This window comes from Gymnoscopelus braueri (genome assembly GCF_963280865.1).
Source record: "Gymnoscopelus braueri genome assembly, chromosome: 3".
In the NCBI taxonomy this organism is placed as follows: Eukaryota; Metazoa; Chordata; class Actinopteri; order Myctophiformes; family Myctophidae; genus Gymnoscopelus; species Gymnoscopelus braueri.
Window position 1 is genome coordinate 51,887,256 of NC_137612.1, and position 7,500 is coordinate 51,894,755.

The following is a 7,500-nucleotide window of genomic DNA, read 5'->3' on the forward strand; positions in this document are numbered from 1 at the left end:
AGCTATACAAATAGCTCGGCACTCTGTCTGACCAGCACTCTGTCTGACAGCTCTCGCCGGTTTAGCAGCGTCAGCTGGCCTCACAGCGTTTGACAGCTAGCCTGCCTAGGCTAAATTACCTTCTACATCAACCAGCAGAGAGGAGACCACCTTCTCACTTACCCGAGGCCAACCCATCGCATTAGGCCCAGTCTCTGGGCCTTGCGGGTAAGTTTCGCTCCACAACTGGACCTGTTGACTATCATATTTACTCAACGCTGGGTACGTCCCGCACAAGCCCCTACTTGAACACCTACTGCCACACCACACTTGCACTTTTTTTCTATCAAAGTCACTTTTACTGGCCATAGCTGTTTTTTACCCTCAGAACCCACCACAATGACGCCATCACCTACCTCATCTCCAACCTGTGACAGCTGCCTTCGTATGACCCAGAAAGTATCCGAGCTGGAATGCAGAATATCCAGGCTCCACTAGATCCGCGACGACGAGCTCCTCATTGATACATTCATCGCCTCAGCCGCCGGACTGGTCTCGGACGCCTCCGAGGTGTCCATCGGATCTACCCCAGCGGTCCCTGTGGCAGAGATGAATGACACTGTCCCGGCGTACCTAGACGCCCCTGGACCGGTTCCGGGCGTCTCCAACCGCCCTGCCCGCATAGCCGAACTGGATGACACTATCCCGGTGCGTCTGGACACTGCTGGCCGCTGGTCCCGGGAGGTTGCTGCGCCCGCCCGCACGTCTGCCCATGGCCAGCTCCACTCCAGTTCCATGGAAAACGGCCGGTCGGGGTAAGCCCCGTCCTTGCCCCCCCTCATCGGTCGCACCCATTCCCACCACCAGAAACAAGTTCTCCCCCCTGGACATACAAGAACCCCCCCCATTCCATGATCACAACAACACCCCTCTGGAGCCCGGTTCGTGCTCCGCCTCCACTCGCCGCAAGCTCCTGAGGACAGCCGTTATTAGAAACTCGGAGGGCCTCTCCCCTCCCCCCACCCAGCTGAGCCCCCCCCCCACTCCTTGGTTAGCATCGCTCCGCCAACACGCACATCTACGGTTGCACAACGGTCGCCGTCCTCCGTAAGCCCACCCTCAGCAACAGTGTCCTCTCCATTGCATCATCCCATGCCCACTCCGCTTCCCCTCTTCCCCCCCACCATGGTAATCATCGGTGATTCAATCACAAAGTACATCCGTTTTGCTAACGCTATAACCCATAGTTTTTCTGGTGCGACCACCACTGACATCCTCGCCAAACTCCCCGAACTCCTGTCCTTTCTCCCGTCCACCGTTAATAGCATCATCCTCCACATTGGAACAAACGACACCCAATCTGTAGTAGCTAGGTCCAACATGAAACGCATCTTCTCACTCCTCAGCAGCAGTACACATCTCGGGTCCACTTCCCACACTGGACCGCTGTGATTTCAAACTCAGCCGACTTATGCACCTGCACTACTGGCTCCAATCTGCGTGTCACTCCGTCAACCTCCATTACTTCAACAACTTTTTTCTGTTCTGGGACCGCCCGTGCTTTTTTATCTCTGACGGTCTACACCCGAGTAGACTTGGGTGTAAAATGCTCGCAATTAACCACCGCTCTGTATCCGCCTACAGGCATTCACATTCACAACACTGACTTCTCACCCCGTCTGACCCGGCTGACCACCCCCACGGAGTGACTACTCCCAGTCACTCCCAACATACCACCCATATCCCTTACATCGCCCCCTGCTGGCCGGGCGTACCTCTTACCCCTATTCCCTCTGCAGTTTCACCTGTCACTTCTCCCAATATTCAGTCACAATATCTAATCCCTGTTCAATTTGGCCAAAGAATTCTTAACAACCACAAGGGCCCCGGAATGAATTCCAACAACCTAATCTATCCTAATTTATCCACCCACACCAACCCCAAAAAAATTACCCCATCCATATTACAGTCTCCCTTCTGAATATTAGGTCGCTCAATGAAAAGTCATTTCTTTGTAACAATTTTATTACTTCAAATAACATCGACATCTTTCTGCTAACTGAGACATGGGTGAAAAATGATGAATTCACTCTCCTTAATCAGGCCTCCCCTCCTGATTACTCCTACCTACAGAACTCCAGGCCCGCTGGCCGTGGTGGTGGTGTTGCTGCTATTTATAATAATAAGCTCACTTGTATTCCCCTGTCATTTGGTGTCTTCCCCTCATTTGAGTATTTGGCATTTTCTATTAAGCACCAACCCACACTGTTTATTCTAGTTTGCCGTCCTCCCCAACCCAATAGCTCCTTCATCACTGAGTTCTCTGACCTGCTTTCCCTATCCATGCCCAACTACGACAGGGTGACCCTGCTCGGGGACTACAACGTCCATATCTGCTGCTCCAATAATCCGCTGGCAAGAGAATTCCTCACCCTAATACAATCTTTCGATTTTATAATTCAGCCAACTGGCCCTACCCATGTCAAAGGTCACATCCTTGACCTTGTGATGTCATCTGGCATGAGCATTGTCAACCTAGTAAACAACGCCTCGGAGTGGCCACTCCATCATCATTTTTGATGAATGAATGAATGAATGAATGAATCTTTATTTTGAACATGTTAAAAACAAAAATAAAACTAGAAAAAGTGCTCCTCGGAGCACAGGTCTCCGCCAGGTCAGGTACGTTATTCTGGCCTCCTGGTGGCGCTATAATAGGCCAATGTGAAAAGGGTGCCATTTATTCTTAGGTCTTTCACGGCAATCAGACACTGCATTCATGATTTGAGGCATTTTGTTCCAAAAATGTGTTTTGCTAAATTAGACCTGCTGGTGGCGCTATAACAGGCCAATGTGAAAAGGGTGGCATTTCTTCCTCGGCCTAGTGGGAATGTGTGTGTGAAAATTCACAGAAATCGCAAGCTGCGTGCATAGTTTGAAACGGACCAATCCTGCAAACTTTGGAAGCCAACCATAGGCAATGAGGATGGAATATGGGAAATCTGACAAATTTGTGTTGATCACATGACTATAGAGATACTGTGTACCGATTTGCATGACGTTTGGATAAAATCTGTAGGAGTAATGTAAAAAAATGGGTTTTGCACAAATCGGCCTCCTGGTGGCGCTATAACAGGCCCATGTGAAAAAATTGGGGCAGAGGTTCTGAATTGGCATCCAGGGAGTGTGTGTGCACAGTTTCGGAGCGACCGGGCCAACGGTGCCAGAGATTAGCTGCTAACACACAGACAGGACGGACGGACGGACGGACACACGGACGGACACACACACGGACGGACGGACAGGGGCGAAAACATACTCTCTCGCCATGCCTTTCGGCCTGGCGGAGACAATAAATGCAATAAATTGCAATACAGCCTCTCAGGCAACAACAAAACTATAATTTTACATGTTCAAAAAGGAGTAGGTTGAAGTATAAAACGTATTTGATCCTACCCCTTCTTTCCGCTTCCTTCAGCGTCATCACATTATTTATCATATACCCACATGGTATACCCTTAACTAAACCAAATCTTTCAAATTAAATAAAGTAATCAATATAAATATATATACACATATATATACACATATCCATATACATATATATATAAACATATACATATACATACACATAAACAAGTATTTACATAATTCTATAATTATTATCTACATATCATCATCAATACAATTGTCTTAGTAACCTATAGATTATTACTGTATTCTTCCTCCCTATACCTTATAATACATTCTTTATATCTTTTTTTAAACCGGATCACATTTGAACATTGCTTGAGTTCCACATTCATACTGTTCCATAGCTTAACACCACATATAGATATACAGAACGATTTTAATGTCGTCCGAGCACCTTGAGTTTTGAAATTTAACTCCCCCCTTAAATTATAGCCCCCCTCTATCAGAGAACATCACCTGGATATTACCAGGGAGCTGATTATTCCTAGCTTTGTACATTATAAGGGCAGTTTTATGTTCTATAATATCCTTGAATTTTAAGAGATTTGAATTTAAGAATAATATATTTGTATGATCTCGATATCCAGCTTTATGTATTGTTCTTATAGCTCTTTTTTGAAGTATAACTAACTTATTAAGTGAAGATTTATATGTATTTCCCCAAACCTCTGAACAGTAATTTAGATATGGTAACACCAGGGAACAGTAAAGCATGCGGAGTGATTTATAGTCCAAAAAGTGCTTTGCTTTGCTCAGAACTGCAATGCTTCTTGATAGTTTAGTATGTATATATTTAATATGAGATTTCCAGTTCATTCTATCATCTATTATCACCCCAAGAAATGTGTTTTCAAAAACTCTTTCAATATCGACCCCATCTACAGTACTTGTATATTTACTTGATTATCTATTTTATAATTACTAAATATCATGAATTTAGTTTTAGCTAAATTTAATGATAATTTATTTCTATCAAACCACCGTTTTAACTTGCACAATTCAGAAGTGACCAGGTCCAAAAGCTCCTGTAAATTAGTTCCAGAACAAAAAATATTTGTGTCATCTGCAAATACTACCATTTTTAGTATTTTAGATACATCACACATATCATTTATATATAATATGAACAGTTTCGGACCCAATACTGACCCCTGGGGGACTCCACAAGCAATGTTCAAGCAAGACTCACCCAACTTCACAAATTGTTTCCTATCACTCAAGTAGCTTCTCACCCATTTTAATACTATTCCCCTAATCCCATATCTTTCCATTTTATTAGTTAATATGTCACGATTAATAGTATCAAATGCTTTTTTTAAATCTATAAATATCCCAGCTACATACTTGAATTCATCAATAGAGTTAGTCAGGGCCGGCTGGTATCAATGGGCTAGTGGGGCTAAGCCCCCCCTATCTTATGGAATAAAGATGATAAATTATTATTAAAATGTTTTAGAAGAGATTATTTTATATGCTGGTGGAACCTGGAGCAGCAACAGCATCAAACAGATACAAGAAAAACACAAAATATGTAAAAAATGGAGAGACAGCAGGATCCCAAAGCGGCAGTGGCGGCCGCCGTGACCCCGCCACGCCTCCGCCGCACCCGCTGCGGCGGAGACGCGCCCGCCTTGCCTCCGCCGCACCCCGCCTTGCCTCCGCCGCACCCGCCGCGCCTCTGCCGCACCCGCCGCGCCTCTGCCGCACCCGCCGCGCCTCTGCCGCACCCGCCGCGGCGGAGACGCGACCGCCACGGCGGAACGACCGCCACTGACAGCCACTGACTGCCACTGACAGCCACTGACAGCCACTGACTGCCACTGACAGCCACTGACTGCCACTGACTGCGACTGACTGCGACTGACTGCCACTGACTGCCACTGACCGCCATGGACCCGCCACGCCCCGCCACGGACCCGCAACAGACGCCACTGACAGCCACTCACCACCACGACCCGCCACTGACCCGCCACTGACCTGTGGCATATTTTGCACATTGAGACAGAGCAGTTGAGATTTCATCAGGCCAGATCTTTGTCAATTTTACTTGAATTCTTATAATTTTATAATCTGTCAATTAATCTATCATCTGTCACAAGGGTTTTCAGCCCAAGGACCCCCTAGCTGAGAGCGAGATGAAGCAGGGACCCCCTCAATATAGTATATTTTTTTCCCTCCACCGATAGCTCTTTGCCAAAAATCTACAAAATCTACAAGCTCACAACGCCTCACGCTGCGAGGCGATGGAGCTTGTAGATTGGCTAGTAGATCTGTCTGTCTGTCTGTCTGTCTGTCTCTCACTGTCTGTCTGTCTCTCTCTCACTGTCTGTCTGTCTGTCTGTCTGTCTGTCTGTCTGTCTGTCTGTCTGTCTGTCTGTCTGTCTGTCTGTCTGTCTCTCTCTCACTGTCTGTCTGTCTGTCTGTCTGTCTGTCTGTCTGTCTGTCTGTCTGTCTGTCTGTCTGTCTGTCTGTCTGTCTGTCTGTCTGTCTGTCTGCCTGCCTGCCTCTCTCTCTCTCTCTCTCTCTCTCTCTCTCTCTCTCTCTCTCTCTCTCTCTCTCTCTCTCTCTCTCTCTCTCTCTCTCTCCCTCCCTCTCTCTCTAACTGCCTCTCTTTCTCTCTCTCTCTCTCTCTCTCTCTCTCTCTCTCTCTCTCTCTCGCTCTCTCGCTCTCTGCCTGCCTCTTCCTGTCTCTGCCTTATCCCTCGAAACCGCTTATTGCTGCTTGCAGCTATATTTATTATTATTATTATTATTATTATTATTATTACCCTTATTATTATTATTATTATTATTATTATTATTATTATTATTATTATTGTCATTAAATTGCTAAACAATCCATTTCGACGCACATCAGCCCAAATACATGTCATGGTCCAGGTCCATGGACAGTTCATTCGCGATCATTACAAAAAGAGTGTAGCAGTGTACCTTCAAATAGGTAGTATTTTAACATTAGTATTTATCTGATGAAGTTGGCTGGTGTTTGGGCTATTTCAATGGAATTCGTCCTGGGTTGTCAAACAGAATGATCACAACACTGTCACCAAGTCCAAGACAAATGGAGTTTACTGGCCAGCTCAATAACAGACATATATGCTATATATGGTATATCTATATATATGCTATTCCTTCTGTAAATGGGGTGTGGTTGGTTGGTTGGTTGGTCAAAGATGCACACAGGAATGAGTAGGAAAGTTGTCAGTGTTAAAAGGTCATGTCAGTCCAGTCGCTGTATAGGTCTTATACCATAAGAAGCGCACACCTCTCTCTCTCATCTGATTAGGTAAAAATAACGGGTAAAAATAACGGCTTGATCCAGTTGATCCAGTTGTCACTGTGCCTGCTATGTTATTTGTATGATGGTTGCAGTGACGTGTAATTGTGCATGACACATGCGTGCCACACATGTCTGTTTGGTTAATATTTTGATTATTATGATGATAATGATTATAATACAATACACATGGGACGTTATACAAGCATTATATGATTTCGTTTTGATATAATTTCAACAGGGCATCATTCGAGAAGGCTTTCTGTCCGTCAGACATTCACTGTTTGTCATAATAATAATAATATGAATAATAATAACCATCTTATTGACTATATGCGCGGACTTTCGATTGACTCTCTGTCCGTCAATGATTCACTGTTTGTTAGGATAATAATGATTGGATCCGTTGAAATCATATTCAGATGTGCATGCTGCCTGCATATAGATAGATAAATGGACAGAAAGACATATATTCAGATGTGCGTGCTGCGTGCAGATAGATTGATAGACAGACGGACGGACGGACGGACGGACGGACGGACGGACGGACGGACCACCCACCCTGTAATAGATACAGGAATGCTTGCTGTTAACACTGCTATTATATCTGATAAGCCTAACCAGCATTTATTTATAACAATCCCTGCACTTCTATGGTAATACAAATAATTGAAACTGCATCTAAGGCTAAAAGCAGCTCCAAAGTGGTTGAGTTACAGGGTGATTAACATTAGAAACAGTAGAAAATCAGTACAAAGCATATTGTAAGT